The 16,883-nt window shown below is 40.5% G+C and overlaps 1 protein-coding gene across 2 annotated transcripts in view; it reads left to right on the forward strand.

Moving 5' to 3' along the window:
- Positions 1–5,926: 5,926 nt before the first annotated feature.
- The window catches only part of PAG1 (phosphoprotein membrane anchor with glycosphingolipid microdomains 1), a 142,194-nt gene continuing 131,237 nt past the window's right edge, over positions 5,927–16,883 (forward strand). Inside the window, exon 1 of one of the 2 annotated variants that reach the window (XM_063709199.1) lies at positions 5,927–6,441. The gene's annotated coding sequence lies outside the window, so the exon portion shown is untranslated. The remainder of the gene's footprint in view (positions 6,442–16,883) is intronic. The other variant, XR_010134959.1, reaches the window with a different exon arrangement.

Consider the following 16,883-nt stretch of genomic DNA (forward strand, 5'->3'; position numbering starts at 1 on the left):
AGGGAAAGATAAAATATTTTAAACTGCTGTTTCTGGCTCTACAGCTCAAAATAGTGTCTGTTGGACTCAGCTGTCCCCTTGTATATATAAACAAAACAACCCTTACTCTTTGTTTCTTTTCTAGCCAAGAGAAATCAGGTTCCCATGGCTTCAGACAGCTGTCATGCATTTCCCTGACTGCCGCCACATGTGTGTTAGGCTCTGCAGATCATTACTAACGCCAACATCTGGCTCTGCTTGCTTTTTTTCAAAGAAGAGTTTAATTTTCCTCTAAGTTTTCAGAAACAGGAAATACCACGTGCACTTCAGTGGAATTTGGGATTAAATATTTCTAAAAGCAACTGCTGTTTTTACAAGACCTTTTGGAGTGATCGCTTATTTTATGGCTTTTACCTCTGCAAATTCTTTTTTCTCTCTGAATTGCTGTGAAATCTCCAGGGTCCCTTGACTTTTTATCAGACTGCAATTGTGCTTTTATTCACCCCCCAAAGAATTTGTTTCAGACTCTGCTGAGGGTCTGACCACCAGCCACACAAGTAACATCTCAAGCACCAGTTTTGTTACCTGTTCAGAACCACAGGTTTGACCATTGCCAAGTGTATGAAAACTTTGGGGAGCCTGCATTCTCACTAGCACTCACTAGCATTGACCATCAACCCTCTCTAGAAGGTGTTCTCTTCTTTGGGAGTAGAGAACAAAAGAAGAGAATTCAGCAGAAACTGAATGCTTTTCAGTGGGAAGTAGGAATAGGTAAATGGCTGATTCTTTAAGAAAATAATTATATTATTTTGTGGATACTGATACTATCTTCTGATACTATTATCCCCATTTTTCAGATAAGGAACCTTATGCAAACTGAAGAAGAAAGCCATGTAAACAAAGAATAATCTTCCACTTTTAATGGGCTTGTGGCTCACAGAGAAAGCCACTTTCTGCTGAATTTCCTCTTCCTGTCATCTGTTGTAGCTATATAACAAGAGACAGCTTCCATTTTAGGGAGAGTACAAGACTGAGAGCAGAAAAGTCTATTTGCTGAAAAGGTGTTGAGAGGGCAGGACTGGAGGAAGATGTATAAAGGCAAGAAATGACAGAAATGCTTTAGCCACTATAAGTCTTTCACATATTTCTAATGTTGGAGACGGCACAACTCACTTCTTTTGGAATTGAATTTCAAAATCTTCCTTTCTCAATGCGGAAGTTTTGCTTGCTGGTAGGCAACTGGTTGGCTACTAAGGAAACATGCAGTTTTCTCTGATGCCTGCTTAAAATATGTTATAAAAATTGTATTATATTGAAGTGATTAAGGCAGAAGAATTAAAAGTGAGCTTAAGGAATCTCTACCAACATTCTGAGTATCTACATCAGTTTTACAGGCACACATCTTGAGTGTTGATGTCAGGATAGAATTTTAAGGAATGTGTAAGGTCAGGATGACAAAGGACAATGGAAATGTCCATTCTCGAATCTGTAATATAAAGGTATTTCTTTAAAGCACTCTATTTTCACTTTTATAGCTACTGTCTCTTGCCACCATAATTTCTTTCTCCCGGTAGAAAGATATGAAAATGTCAAGTCCTTAAGCCTTGCCTTTTCCTCTACAGTATAGTGTGAGGCTGCAGAGCTACATTAGTAGGTTTTGCCCTGATCTCCCTTGAAAGCCTTTTCTACACGATTCTGCTGTACTCAGAGGAGCCCTAAAGTCACTCTTAAGTCTTCTGATGGAGAAGGAAAGTACTCTCTTAAAAACTACAGTTCATCATGGTTTACATTAAAATGATAAAATAGACATTAAGAGATGTCTAGTTTCAGATTTTAACTCTAGGAGAGATTTTGTAAAGCCCACCACTAATAGCTAGCATATTCGGAACCTAATATGTGCTTGAAGCTCTTGTTACTGTGTATTAGGTAATCAAAGATGGCAGTCACGTGATTACAGCTGATGGATGGAGATGCTGGGAGTCGGGGCCAGACAGCCTGTGAGGTTCGCACTGTGCAGCATGGCCTCTCCCCCAGCTGCTCTCTCCTTTTATTAGTGGGCAATTTGGTTGGGAGGGAGGAAAAAGTAACTCTTAGAGATTGAAATTGAAGGTATACTTTGTAGTAGTTCTTTAAAGCATCTATCATGGGTTTTAAGGAATTTATAATCTATTTCTTCACTTCTGATCCCTCTTTCCTATAGACAAAGTCACACGTGGAATCCTCAGCACTTTAAGTTCAGGTAAGCTGTGAGTTGCCAGCAGAGTCTTGATTGCTTGCTCTCTAATCTTGCTCACAGGCCATTGCCCAGTCTTATCTCAGAAGCTGCTGATACTCAGTCTCCACCAGCCTTTGCTCCTCAGCAACCAAAGGCCACTTCCTGCCTTCCTTCTTCCATCCATAAATTCCATCCTGTCCCAGCCCCCAACCGCATTCCTACCTTAGCCCAACATCCTTACCCATCACCTATTTCTTGTCAGGTTCAGGGTTATAATTAACACTCTATTAGCTTTTTTTGTTGTTAATAGAGACTTAAAAAACATTATGGAGCTAGCCTGAAAATCCTGATTATTTATTATATTGACTGCTCTAAATTGTAAGTGAGATAACTTAGACATGAACATTTAAAATGCAGGCACTTCATAAGTTTCCTGCATTAGGGCAAGAATTGGGCTTTCTAATACTTTTCTAAAGTTTCTCAGGAAAGAAGACAGGACCCTAATCTCCCCCAATCCCATCTACACCAGGGATTCAGTGATGGTTTCCAGTGAAGTTATCAGCTGCTGCATGTGTTCAAACAAGGCAAACTTTGTAATAAGCCATGTCCAAAAATCAAGCACAACTTGTATTAATTTTTATGGCAAGCTTATTTTTCACCAAGTGGCATCTAATTCCTTCCTCCCAACTGTCTCACTCTTGCTGGTCACCTTGGACTCCCCAGAGTTCTCTTATCTGGACTGTGTCTATGAAGTAAGTGAAGATTTTCATGTCAAAGAATCCCTTTGAGTGAAACGGATGAAGAAATGTAATTAATAAAGGTGGAGAATTTTTGAGCCTAAGCTTTCCAGCTCAGTTGGTAAGCCTGTGATTTTTAGCAGAAAGACTTTAATAAAAATCTATCCTAGGTACAGTTTCTGCATGAGGGAAGAATAGGTTCAGTGGAGTCATTAGTGTCTATATAATTGAATATCTCACTACTAGGACTTTTAGAGGCATTGAAGGAAGGAATTCTCAGCCAAAGAGTAGGCCTTGCTGACCCATAAGGAATACAGACCTCAGAGAAAAAGATGTAGCTGCGATTTCTGCCAGACAATCAATAGCAGCTGATGTGAAATAAATTCTAAATACAGACACAGTCAATATCAAGACACAGTCAATATTAAAGCACAGTCAATATAGTATCAAGACAATATTATATATTTCATGTATTTAATGCCAATAACAATGGTTCAAAATTCAATAGCAGTAGGACACACTAATTAATAGTAACTTTTTATTTAATTAAATCTTGGATCTCTTGAAATCAATATACAAATGAATTATGTAAATATTTTGATTGAAATGTCGGGCACCTAAGAAAACAATGACAACTTTGGGTTCTTCTAAAGGTCCCAACATGACTATTCTGCTACCTTCATATTTAAAATATATATATATTTCTTATTAAAAACTGAAGTAAGTTTTACAACCTGTGATGTACCAGCTCCTTCAAAGAATTCTTTTTTCTTAGGAATTAATTTCATAATCACACCGAAGAATGGCTGTAATGGAAGAGTTAGATAAGAAGTAAAGATAAAGGCAGGTAGACCACAGTTGGCAGTGTAGCATTCCCAGTCAAACCTCTGGATTAGAAGACTGTATATAACTATCACATACTTGCTTCCAAAACATTACTCAGACCGAGAGTATAGCCCATAGCATCTACCACAAGCACAAGAATTGATCCTGACACTTTTGGTTCTCTATCTAGGAGTGGCTTTGAAATACATTTGGGTTCCAATTTACTGATGGCAAATCCTGATATGAAAAATTTGGAAATGAAAAACAATCCTCAGCATGTTACTTGGTGAAAAGAGAGCAGAGGAAAAGGACAGAGGCTTGAGATTGACTCCTGCCTGCATTAGTGAATTTGTCTAAATCACTTAGCTTCTGAGCCTGGGTAAAATGAGGATGGTAATTACACTTGTCACCAGATAACGTGAATATTGACCTTCAAACTCCTCAATGAAGCCTGCACTGTGGAACTGCAATGTCCTAGGACCGGGTTGCTCTTAGAACATTTTGTTCTAAGTGTATCCTAACAAGTGTAGCTGCAAAACTGGGATGAAGACACAAAATCTATTTCCTCCCCACAAGAATGAAAGCCTTCCTAACTCCAAATTTAGGCACAGCCTGTAAAAGATGTGACTCGTAAACACAGAAACCATTTGCTTTATAAGGTCTAAATTGTCCTCTTCTCCAGAGTTGTAGAAGCCAAGTCCAACACGGAGATCCCTACTTTTATTCAAGTTCCACCATTAGTCAACTCATGTCCAGGATGTCTTCTTTAATATATAAAATGGGGATACTTTTTTATTATTATTCAACTTAAGAGACCACTGTAAAATTTCAGTGAGGTAACGTATGTGAAATGTTATACTCCGTAAGTTCTTAAACACCTGAGTTTCATACCATGCTCTGAAGCAAGAGGCCAAGTCTGGTTCCTGGGTCCACTTCCCCAATGCGCTTTTCCAAGCTGTAGGCTGAGTCTAAACTGTTTCCTCCCACATACCCTTCCCTCTGCGACACACTAACAACATCCCTTACTCCATCACTGTCTTCCTTACCCTCTCCTGATGAGCCTTCTTCCCCAGCCACCTTTAAGCTCCCATTAATGATATGTGTAACGAGTGTTCAATAGAGTGTATGTGTGTATATTTAAGCCATTTATATGTTTTTCTTGCTAAGTAATGCATCATAATTTTAGAAAATTGGGACTAGTCAGGTAAAGCACCCGTTGGTTTAGAATCCCTGACTCAAAGTCAGATGTCCTGAGTTCTAGACTTGGTTTGTCTCCTTGTAAGTGCAAAAGTTTATTCCCAGTTCCAGGTTGCTAGTGTAAACTTGAAGTTTGGCCCAAACAAAACCCCTATCAGATTTATTTAGAGTGTTGATGCCAAATGGAATTCTAGAAGCCCACCTTTGCCAGGGGCTGAGCCAGAACCACTATCACTGGGGGTACGGCCTGGGCATTTGTTCTGCATTTTTTATAAGCCGCTCGGGTGACTGTCAGACAGGCCAACTGTTTCAGAAGTTCTGCTCCAGGCTCTAGATCACACGTTAAGTAGCAAGGATGGGGGTCTGGACCTGCAGTATTGGCATCCTCCCAGAGCTTGTTAGAAAGGATGTCTCTCTCATTATCCCAGGCCTACTGAATCTGAATCTGGCATCTCAACACAATCCGCAGGAGATTCTGTCACACACTGAGGGTTTGAGAAGCACTGCTGTACCTTGGTATCTTTAGATACCTACTGATACCTGGGTGGGCCCCACCCAGACATTGTCCTGTACTTGTTCTGGGATGCGTCCAGGGCAAAGGGTTCTTACAAGCTCCCCAAGTTATTTTAATGCACAACCACAATAGAAAATCACTGTCCCCCAAATGGCAACCCTTTACGGTTAAGCTATAACCTGAATTAAATTGGCTTTTGTGGGCTCCCCAGGGACCTTAAGGACCGCTTAAACGGTGCTGTTTAAAGGACAATGGGCTCCTGGGACAAGTTCAACCACAGAGCTTTGGGTTCATAAAACCAGGGCAGGGAAGACTTCCTGCATCCTCCCGCGAGCAAGCGAGGCCCCGCGCCGGTCCTCACCCGCGTGCACCCCCAGCCCGGCCCCGCCCGGCTCGCCCCCTCCCTTCCCGCGGCCCGCCCCTCCTCCCCCGTGACGTGCCGCTGCGGCCAGGATCATGCGCACTCGCGCCCCGCTCCCCGCGCGGCTGCTCAGCCTCGGCGCCTGTCATTCTCCGCGGCGCGGCGGCGAGTGCGGGGTGCGGTACCCTCCCGCTCGCTTGTCCGTCTGCGCGCCCGCGATGTGACCAGCCGACTGGGGGCGGGCTGGCGGCTCTGCCTGCGGCAGCGCATCGGTTTTTCTCCTGCCGGGTCTCTAATTGAGCCGTGATTCCCTTGGAGCCAGAGACACGCACCAGGGGCTCGGAGCGCCGCGCTCCGGGGCTGGAGGCAGCTGCAGCGCTCGGGTCCGCGCGGCCGGGTGCAGTAGCCTCAGTCCCAGCCGCCGCCTCGCTGAGTCGTGTGCCCTGGCGAATGCCCGGCGCCCGGCACAGCTGAGCCAAGGCGACTGGTGCAGAGCGGCGGCGCCTGGTCCTGCACTTGCCGCTGCTGCCGGGCTGTGACGGGGCGGCGGCGCTTTGCAGAGGCTGCCTCCGAGCGCCGTCCGCCAGGAAGACTCCCTGCCTCCTGAGTCCCAGTAAGTTGACTGTAGTTTCTGAAGTTGGAGGGAGCCGTGGGAAGGAGAGGTTCGTTTTCATCTTCTTGTGGGAAGCCGAGGGTGGCACCTCTTGTTAACAGAGTTCCAGCTCGAGGAGGGAGTGCGGGGTGCCAAGAAGGGGACAAGGCAGCTGGAAGGTCTGGAGTCCAGGGCTGGCTGACCTCAGCATCTCACGAATGTGCCAGTTGGGAATATGCTGGGAGAGGACAGGTGCTCCTAGGGCATTTCGACTGCTGCGTGCTAATTATTCATTCCAAGCTCCTTGACTCTGTGTTTACATTGGGGTGAAGGGGCTGGGCAGGGTCTTGTCACCTCCATCCTAATTCCTCTGGGGAGTGTGGCCAGCACTGCGATGGATCTTTGGGCGAGCCATTTCTTTCAGGCCTGCAGGCTTCCCGCGCATCCCGCTTTACTCTTCCCCTAGGCAGAAGTTGCCAACCTTTTCATAATTGGAGCCTAGTCCTTTAGGGAAAAAACAACTTATATGTCGACCCGGTGTTTTATGCCCTAAGGCAAATAAAACGAGCTCTGGGCATGTGAATTCATACACTTTAAGAATGTAGGCAAGTCTCAAGAAATAGGATTCAGATAATGACACTTGGATTTCACCCTGATTGTCCTGCACCTCTTATGTAAGCCTCCCGGCTGGATAACTTTATCTCTGCAGTGGCTGCAGCTGTGGCTCTCCATTCCATTTGTTTAAAGTCCAATTGAACAGTATTTAATGAAAATGCTGACATGATATAGCGGCCTGAAGTCTGAAACAGAGTGCACTCTTCAAATTGGAGTGTCTTCTCCTAATAGGGAGCATGGGAGGAACAACCCAGTATATTTTTCAAGACAGCTCCAGGAATTAGACCCATAAATCATGTTTTAAAATCGCATGCATTGTGCAGAGAGCATGCAGAGGACCGCTTTTTGAACACATCCCCTTTGTTTTAGAAAAAGTGGAAATTGTTCATGCCAGACAATTGTTGAGTCTAAAAGTTAAGTGTACTGATGGGCCTAATTATCTTAATAAACAAAGAGCATGATTTATAGGTAGCTGCAGTGCCCTACTTTGAAGGATAGAAATCTTTAACCTTTCTTTCTCAGCTGTTCCCGAGAGATTCCTTTTAAGCAGAGCTATGGATTATCGTCATTGATGTTTAATACCCGAGTTGATTAAACTTGTGAAAGGAATAGTACTTTGAAGTACCATGCAGTACTGCTGTGTGACTGTTACACAGCAAATATTATAAATAAGAGGAATATTTGGAGTATTGGGTATAGATGTCATTAGTTTAACAAAATAGGTCATATTAAGACTTTCCTGCTAAATATATATACACATACATAAATGTTTAATTTGGACTTGAAATTATTGTTTAAACCAAAGCTCAGGGGTATGTTTTAATGTAAGATTTATTTACATAATCTTTGAAGAGAGAAGTGCATTTATTTATGGTATTTCAGCATGCAGAACAAGATGAACTAGTTATAGGCACCTTATTTAAAGTGTAAAGGGTTTTTTTTTTAGGAATACTAAGAAAATACACAAAATGTTATTTCAGAAGTTGAAAAGTTAGTCACATCAACACATTGCGGTTTGTGAGAGCATCCAGTGCTTATCTCTAGAAGAGATTACATCCAAGCATGGAATCTCAAACAGATTGACCCATTAAGCCCTATTGCAGCCTGGTTAGGAGGACAGGCTATGGAGCCAGGCTGCCACCTCTGGTACCATCTGTTTGAATCTAGGCAAGTTACCCAAAGTCTGTGCCTCAGTGTCTTCATCTGTACAATGGGGATGACAGTAGTAGTACCTACCCCACTGAACAGTAGTGAGAATTAAATGAGTTCATAGACATAGAGCTGGTGGGCCAGTATCTGGCATATTAAGCTTGTTCTGGGAAAAATTTTCATTGTTATGAAAGGAAATGCATCTTTGGACTCTATGGACATTGAATTGCTGCTATGGACATTGAATTGCTGCTGATGAATATTAACAGAAGCAGTTCATGTGTATAATAGGAGAGAAGGTATAAACATTTATTGTGCACTGTCTAGTGATACAGACACCAACTGGTATTTAACACTGTCTTGCTCAATTCCCCACCACAGTCCTTTGAGGTAAGTGGCTTGATCTCTACTTTAGAGATGAGAAAATGGAAGCTCAGTGAGATCAAATAGTAGAAATTGGAGCTGGCATTTAACCCACGTCTGTCTGTGTTGAAACTGTGTTCTTTTTGACCCTGCTGCCTCAACTTGCAAATGAAGTAGATGCATTATTATCCTCAATTTATATATGAAGAAATCTAAGCTTAAGGATTAAAGTATGCAAAGTGCTTAACAGCACCCACAACAGAAATGATCATAATTATTGTTAAATAACTTGCCCATGCTTCCATACCTCCTAGTGTGTGGTAGAGGTGCCAGGTCTTTCAATTTGAAGTGGATTCTTTTGCTTTATTATTTTTCTATTCATGCATTCAGAGAGTGAAAAAAGAAAAATTGGTGTGATGTTAGAGTTTACACTGGAGGGTGGTGGTCTCCGTTTGGTTTCCTGCCTGCACGTGTAGCTACAGCAGTCTACACAGTCAAGGAAACCACCACGGCAGCAGTAATCAATCCACAAACAGCGTCATCCCTGGATATGCGTTCAGTCCCAGCTGGAGAACTCCCTTGGGCAGAGAGAGGCCTTGCACTTTGCCTCATATAAAACTGCATGTTCAGAAAAAGAAATAATTTATACTTACCGTTAAATAAACATGCTTGCTTGCTTCAAGCCTTAGTACCCCATGTCATGGGAAGCAGATTCTGGGGTGCTGTGTGAGCAGTACTTCCTTTAAGGTTTCCATAGCTTGTTAGACTTCTCAGCTGGGTTCCAGAGGTGGGGAATGATTGAGAGGTCATGGTATTTTTGTGGCTGTGTTAGGTTATCACCCAAATACTAGATAGTGTTCTCGCCTTTTGTAAGTCTTGTTTCTAGAGATTAAAATCTAATTGCTGTATAGGGCACATGGACCACAGACTGCTCACAGTCTGATTTAATTTAAGTCACAGACTGATTTAATGTTTAATGAAATCTCTTAGCTAATGTATGCTAACACTGAATGGTGCTTCAATACAAATGCTCAAAGTTGGCTTTAAGAAAAAAAATCAAAACTCTTCGAGAGTTCTACTCTTCCTGTAGGCTGCCTCCATGTGCCTGGGGACACAATACCATAGTTGCAAAGTGCCCAAAAGAGCCCCTGCCATTGACTGAGTCATCTCACATCTCTCTGAATTATCTTCTGTTTCAACTTTAACCCTCCTTTTCAGAGAGCAGATATTCCCTTTTGCTAACTTAATAGTTAATTTCAAGTGTTCCCCTGCTCTGGGTTATTCTATAGTAAAAGTCTCCCCTGATCACTTTTGTGACTTGAATGAGGTTCATGATTTATTATTAACTAACTCCTCAGAATATACATATAGTTGTTTCATTTCTCATCTATGTTATCTGTTATCTATTTAGTGGCTTATCTGTGTCACTTTTAAATCTCTGAATAATTTTCTTCTGACATCCATCAAAAGATACATGTAAAAGAAATGCCAACTAATTTTAATATGGATATAAATGAATGAAGACCATTGACAGTCATATGTACTGTTTTGAATTTTCTTCACTTTGGGCTTGAGGAGTTGGGAGATGATAGTTCCAGAGCTCCTGCCTCATGCATTGTGAGAGGCATGTTGGGAGGTTATACAAGTTATACACGCAAGCAGTTCATGTGCAGCCCCGCAGAGACAGCCCCTGAGGGTTCGCTCATTGCTGAGTTCAAGGGCATGGGGTAAGTACGAGGGGAAAACAGCTCTGTACATAATTTATATGACCACATTTCTAGTCCTTACTGGTTATCTTTCTGGATAAGAATTGGAATGAATAGCTTAAAGGGAGCACTTACTGTGTGTTGGCTGCCATGTTAAGAACTTCCCTTCATCCTCACTGTGACCTTGTGTGGTAGTACTTTATTATCCTCTTTTGCGGAAGTGACAACTGAGGCCTAGAAAAGTCAGGGCACTTGTCCACGGTGACACCAGTGAGCTTCAGAGTAAAGAGTGGAGCCCAGAACTGTGCAAGGAGTCCCGTGATACTTATAGAACGTTCTGCTGCCACTGATTTTTGAGCCTTTGTGATAGCTAAACTCTATTGCATGGATTTATATATTACATAATATAGATGGACTATATTATGCTTTTCAGAAGAATCCTATACTATCTTGCTTGGTCCCCAGGTGAAGGAATGGTGGGAAGACACATGCCTACCTTCTTAGCCACTGCCGGGAGCAGGAATTGACAGCACAGGAAATATCATCTCCATTATCTTTGTAGAAGAAGAGCTTAAGCTTAGTTCACGCAATGAGCTCAAAAAAGAAAACCACATGTCTGCTTTGTGAAATAGGAAGCATAAAGCCTTCAACTGGTAGTAGAGCACAGTGGGGAGGCATGTTAACTTTATCTGTGTTTAGTGTCACATACTTGCATCATTCTCACTAAAAAAAAAGGAGAAGTGTGGAGACCTGAGATTTTCTTGGGTGATTTAAAAAAAAATAAGTTTATTTAAATCTAAAGAAGTATCAGCAGTGAACTGTCATGGGAGAACCACATTACTACAGCAGTGTCATCTGTCATCCCATGAGACTATGGTTTTCAAAGGAAACGAACACTTATGTCTAACCAGTAAGGCTTAAACGTGTTATCTTATAGTAAGAACATTGCATCAAATCTTCCATGTCTGTATCATAGCCTTTCTAACTCCAGTCAAAATGGAGGGTAAAAGGACAATTTTAAAACCATCTCGTAATATTTTCAAAACCCTTCTCCTGAGCCCTGCCCCCTCTATTTTTTCTCGATTTCATACTGGCACCAATATTTGTTCAATAAGTTAATTCATATCATCCCCTGGAGTTTGAATTATAAAGGAACTATTATGATTATAATATTTTGGCATATCCTGTTGATCTCTCATTTGCCCCCATCCTTGATGTTATAGGACTGTATGATTTTTTTAACCTGAGAAGTGATTAAAAACATTTTAAAAATTTAGTCTCCTAAATGTAGACTGTTTATTGCAGAAGACAGGGAAATTGGCCTGACTGGGGGCATTTGCTAAAAATGCAGAGCTCCTGAAATCCTGTGAACCTTATGGAGTAAGCAAGTAAAAAAAAAAAAATACGGAAGAAGAAGTAGTTTTAAAATTGCTCACTAGGCCAGGCCCAGTGACTCATGCCTGTAATCTGAGCACTTTGGGAGGCTGAGGAGGGTGGATCACTTGAGGTCAGGGGTTCGAGACCAGCCTGGCCAACATGGTGAAACCCAGTCTCTACTAAAAATACAAAAATTAGCTGGGCATGGTGGTGTGCACCTGTAATCCAAGCTACTCAGAAGGCTGAGGCAGGAGAATCACCTGAACCCGGGAGGCAAAGGTTGAAGTGAGCCAAGAAGATCACACCACTGCACCCCGGCCTGGGCAACAGAGTAAGACTTTGTCTCAGAATAAATAAATAAAAATAAAATTGGTCACTAACAGCTTTGTACTTCCCTCTCCCATTTCACAGATGTCCAGCTGACCCAATCCCTAGGTACCGTATCATGTATTCATTTGCAAGTAATCAGGTTCTCTTGATTTTCTAAAAGTACCAAAAGGTGTGACTAAATCAGCATTACTGTCATCTGCCATCTTCGTGTTGAGAGAGCCCCAGGGTTGCATATGTAAGCTTTTATGTGAATTTATTCTCTGAGGAATGAAGGGTGATCAGATAAGTTCTCAGGCATCTCGTCTCACTGTATTTGTGACTCCATCATTACTCTTAAAGTTGCTTCCCCCTACGCCATCCTTTCACCCCAAACCATACCCATTCCTTCATCATGCCCATTGTGGTGGAACATGATGAAACTATTGGGAAACTTAAGTGTTGAGGGAGCTCATGTTCTAAGTCAAAGGAAAAAACACATAACACAATACTTTTTTTCTTTTCATTAAAAAAAAGCCAGTCCCTAACATAGCTATACACAAGAACACCACACCTTCTGCATTCAGCAGTGGGGAATTGCAACCAGAGTGGCCTTATTAATTTTTTCTGGCACCTTCTAAGGAGGGCCGTGAGCCTCTAATTCACATGTAATCAATCACTAGCAGCTTGTCTGTGTTTTCAGTCAAATTTAGTGACTGAAGGGTCACTAAATATCACAAGGGTGGTATTTATTCATTTATACATTCACCAGATATATATTAATATGATACCAGGCACATTGTTAGATGATTAGACCTCAAATACCAGAAAATCCCTCTCTCTGCCCTCAAGAATCTCAGATTCATGAGGGAAGGAGACACTGAGCAGCAGTTGGAACCAGTGCTTAAAGGATGCTTGGCTCCGTCAGGGGTGCCTGACTCCAAGGGGATGACTTTTCCTAATGCAGCCGGGCTTGATGGAGTCTGGAAGAGCCAGTAGGAGGGTACCAGGAGGCTGAGGGTGGGAGTGGGCAGGGAGAAATTATTCTGAGAGAGAGAACAGGGAATATGGTGAAACAAAGGTACCGGAGAGGCAGGTTGTGGAACAGCTGGTCATTCCATGTGGCTGGTGCACATTGAGGGTGGGGAATGAGACTGGAGATGGAGAGCGGAGGCTGGAGCCACTTTTGGAGGGTCTTGTGGGCCATATTTAGTTTTGTAGATGAATTTGAGTACTTTTTTAGAATGATCACTCTGGGTGTATTACACAGAATGGATGGGGTAAGGGACAGACAAGGTAAGCTGTGCAAAAAAAGCTTTTGAATACTAGTGTGGATTTAAAGTCTAAACTCCCACTGATAAGCGTGGGGACATTAAGGGGAGAAGCAAGGAGAGGATGGTGAATTTAAGGATGACTCCCAGGTGTCTGGCTTGGGAATTGAGTCGATAAGGCTGCCATTGGAGATGATAATGAATACAGAGGATGGAGCAGTTTGCAGGAGAAGATGACAGGTTGTGGATTTATGCACCGTGAGGCACCAGAGGGACTTTCAGGACCTGAGATGCAATTGGCAGTTGTACAGCCTGTGGTTCTGGAATTCAAAACGGAGGCCGAACTGGAAATGCAGGTTTGCAAGTCTTCCGTGTATTTGAAATTGTTGTTGAGGTTGTGATCTGCCTGTGAGAATGTGTGGACTGAAAAAAAAAAAAAAAAAAACAAAGGACAAAGGCCAAGGTGGCTGTCAGAAGAAAAAGAGATGGCATAGTAAGATTAAGCAAGAGAAGTTTTTGACAAGTGCTTGGACACAAAGTGGCAGAAGCCAGAGGCAAAGCAGAATGAGGTGCTTGATTGAATGGGAACTGAGTGACAAAAGAAATGAAATTGAAATAAAAAGAGAGCAAAGGGACAGGTCTGACTGTTAACTTGCTTCCATCTACACAGATAATGGTGGCTTTTACTCCTAGAGTTTCCAGTTCTGGTCAATAAATATTAAGACCTACCATGTGGAAGGTGGGTGGGAAAGGGGATGGGGGGAAGAAATAAAATAACAAAGCATGAATTTCGATCTCAAGAAGCGTATGGAATTTTCATTTCTTATTTTTTTCTGGATCTCAAGAAGCTTATAGAATTATCATTTCTTATTTTTCTTTTCCATTTGTTTTTCTCCTTCATTGACAGCAGGACACAGGCTTCATGGGAGAATGGAAAGAATGAAAGAATCACTTTGTTGGTGCATGAAGTGCCTCAGTTCCCCATAGCGGGCATATCTCATTTTATCCACAAAATAAACACACTGAAAGAGAAGGTGATAAATGACCCATTATTTGACGGATTGTAAAAACTAAGCTTTTATCATGGCCATAATGTTATTAGAGGGTTTGGACCTTTGAGCCAATGCTTATATAATTATTAATGAGACTTTCGGCTCACTGGATTATTTGATGTATGCTGAGTAAAATATCCTATAATTTTCACTTGTCTTGTAAAAACAGGACACATTATATTATAGACCAACTGGAGTATTTGGAGATGATGGAAATAATTACCGTATGTTTTAGTTAAATATTATGCCTTTCAGTCCTCAAACGTTTGTCCTTTAATTTTGACCTAAAGGTAGAATCACTCCCATTATACATATGAGGAAACTGAGATACAGGGTTCAGATGGGTGGGTGGAGATAACACAGCTAGTAAGTGGTAGAGCTTCTAGGATCCAAAATGAGGTGTCCTGGGTTCATACCACTCCATCATGTTGCTGTATCTTTGTGAATAGCTACTAAAGAAGAATTAGGGGGTGTTATGTTTAAGAGATTTTCTTTATTAGTCTGCTCAAAGCACCAACAGTAGAAGCTGTATCAGCTACAATTTCTATATTTGATGGGCCACAGGTTATTTATGCAAATATATGTGATTAAGTTAGATTGGGGAAAAATCTGCTTTTTTTTTCACAAAATGAACGTTTTGCATTCATTATCTCGAGAGCACTAAAAAAGAATCTGAGTATGAATATAAGGATTCAATATTTTAACTTATAAAATTATTGTAGATAAACTTATTTGTGATATAATGGGAATTTATTTTTCAGCAATTGCAATGGCTGTTGTCTGTAAGAGGCATTCCGTGTGTACACGTACCTGTGTGTGCATGTATAAAAAATAAAATTTAGCCTAATTAATTTTAAACTATTGGTTTTCCTTTTGTAATATTTTTGAATTCTCCAGATACATTAAATGATATTGCTTGCTTTGTCTTGCCAAAGCAGCTATTATGTTACTTATTTAATGCCAAAGTGTTAAAGCATTTGTCTTCTGTAAGCAATGTAAAATGATGTAGGATGAGCCTAAGGGATTTAGTTTAATGTTACAACTTGTATTTTGGCTCCTGATAATCTAAATTTTTTATTTACCTAATTTTGCTACTATTGAAGCAGATATTAGCTGTTAATATACAGTAATATTAGAATCATGAGAAGTACATAGAATGTTGTGGCTGTTGGAAAAACTTTATGATGCTGCATTTTTTTCTTTCACAAAAAATATCTAGGAGGCTTACTAAATTGCAATTTCCAGATGAGAGCAATTTCTAGCAAGTAGCAAAATGCTGGTGCTAATGCTTATCCCTAAATCTCAATTTCAAGCTTCATGGTGCCTATTTTACATTTTAGCTTTGGTAGGAAAAGTTGAATCCAAAGGGGCTTATGCCTTTGTGACATTTGGTGGATTGCTCTTTTGTTATTGGTGCTGATTTTTAAAAATAACAATACATTTATAAATTTTAAAAAGTTTTAAAAAACGTTAGGCAGCTATCTTAGTTCTGAATTATCACTACACATGGTGCATTGTAGTAGCCTTAGTCCAATGTAGTTGAAAAATTACAGTATAGGCATGTGAAAATTTAAATAACAATACAAAGTAATATGGTATTTTATATTTGATTTTTATTGCACTTTATAATAATATGTGAGGAAACTCAAATGAGGTAAAATGAAGATTAATTTGGTCATTTCATGCCTCATGTGTCCCAATTTCATCCAAATGCAAATATGATAATCCAGGGCATAGAGTTAGTGTTCTGTTCAGATGATTTGACACTACTGTATTTATTAATCACTTCCAAGATGAACAATTAAACTGCATTTCCTACTCATCTTTCTATGAGTATATATTTTAATATTATGTACTAGGAGTTTTCATTTTCTAAAAAGTAATTAAATTTTCCTTGCCTTATTATTCTTATTGAATTTTATTCAGACATTTTTATGTTAGTGTATACTTGACATGATGGAACATGTCTAAATTAGTAATCTAATTTGAATACCATAATTATGTGTACAGTTAGAGCTTGATTGAATGGAGAGCTTTTGCACATCCTGTATATTCTTTCTGTTAGTGGATTTAGGAATTACATGCTTAATACTAAAGAGCCCAAAACCTGTTTATGTTTATCAGTAGGCGCACAGAGCAAAATATAAATATTTTTGCCAATAGAATTGGAAAAGATATGCTTCCTTTTTAAGTGTTAGGAATTAACACGTAACTGTCTGTGGTAGTTTTCTCTTATACAAACAGATTGATAAGAAATATAGACATGGCTGAAAACTAGAATGGTGTCATTGTATTGCCTAAATTGTTGGTGTTGTTAGAAGTCCACTGCTTTGTTTTACTAAATAAGAAATAAAGATGCTTTAAAATATTGATCATAAGTCCTGATAAATATTTGTACATATTTAGTGTTATGAATATTTTTCTTTTGCTTTATTATGTAGTGGTCACTTTGCCCAAAATGTACATCTTGAACTTTAGTATGGAATGCTCAGTGTGTCCAAGATAGAATTGAAACCAAAACATCTGGAGTCTTATTAAAAGGATACAATATGGATAACAGCTTTTTAGTCTTGGGGCTGAGATATTTGGAAGAGGATTGCTAAATACTGTGGTCATTGAGAAAA

This window comes from Gorilla gorilla, chromosome 7, assembly GCF_029281585.2.
Source record: "Gorilla gorilla gorilla isolate KB3781 chromosome 7, NHGRI_mGorGor1-v2.1_pri, whole genome shotgun sequence".
Lineage (NCBI taxonomy): Eukaryota > Metazoa > Chordata > Mammalia > Primates > Hominidae > Gorilla > Gorilla gorilla.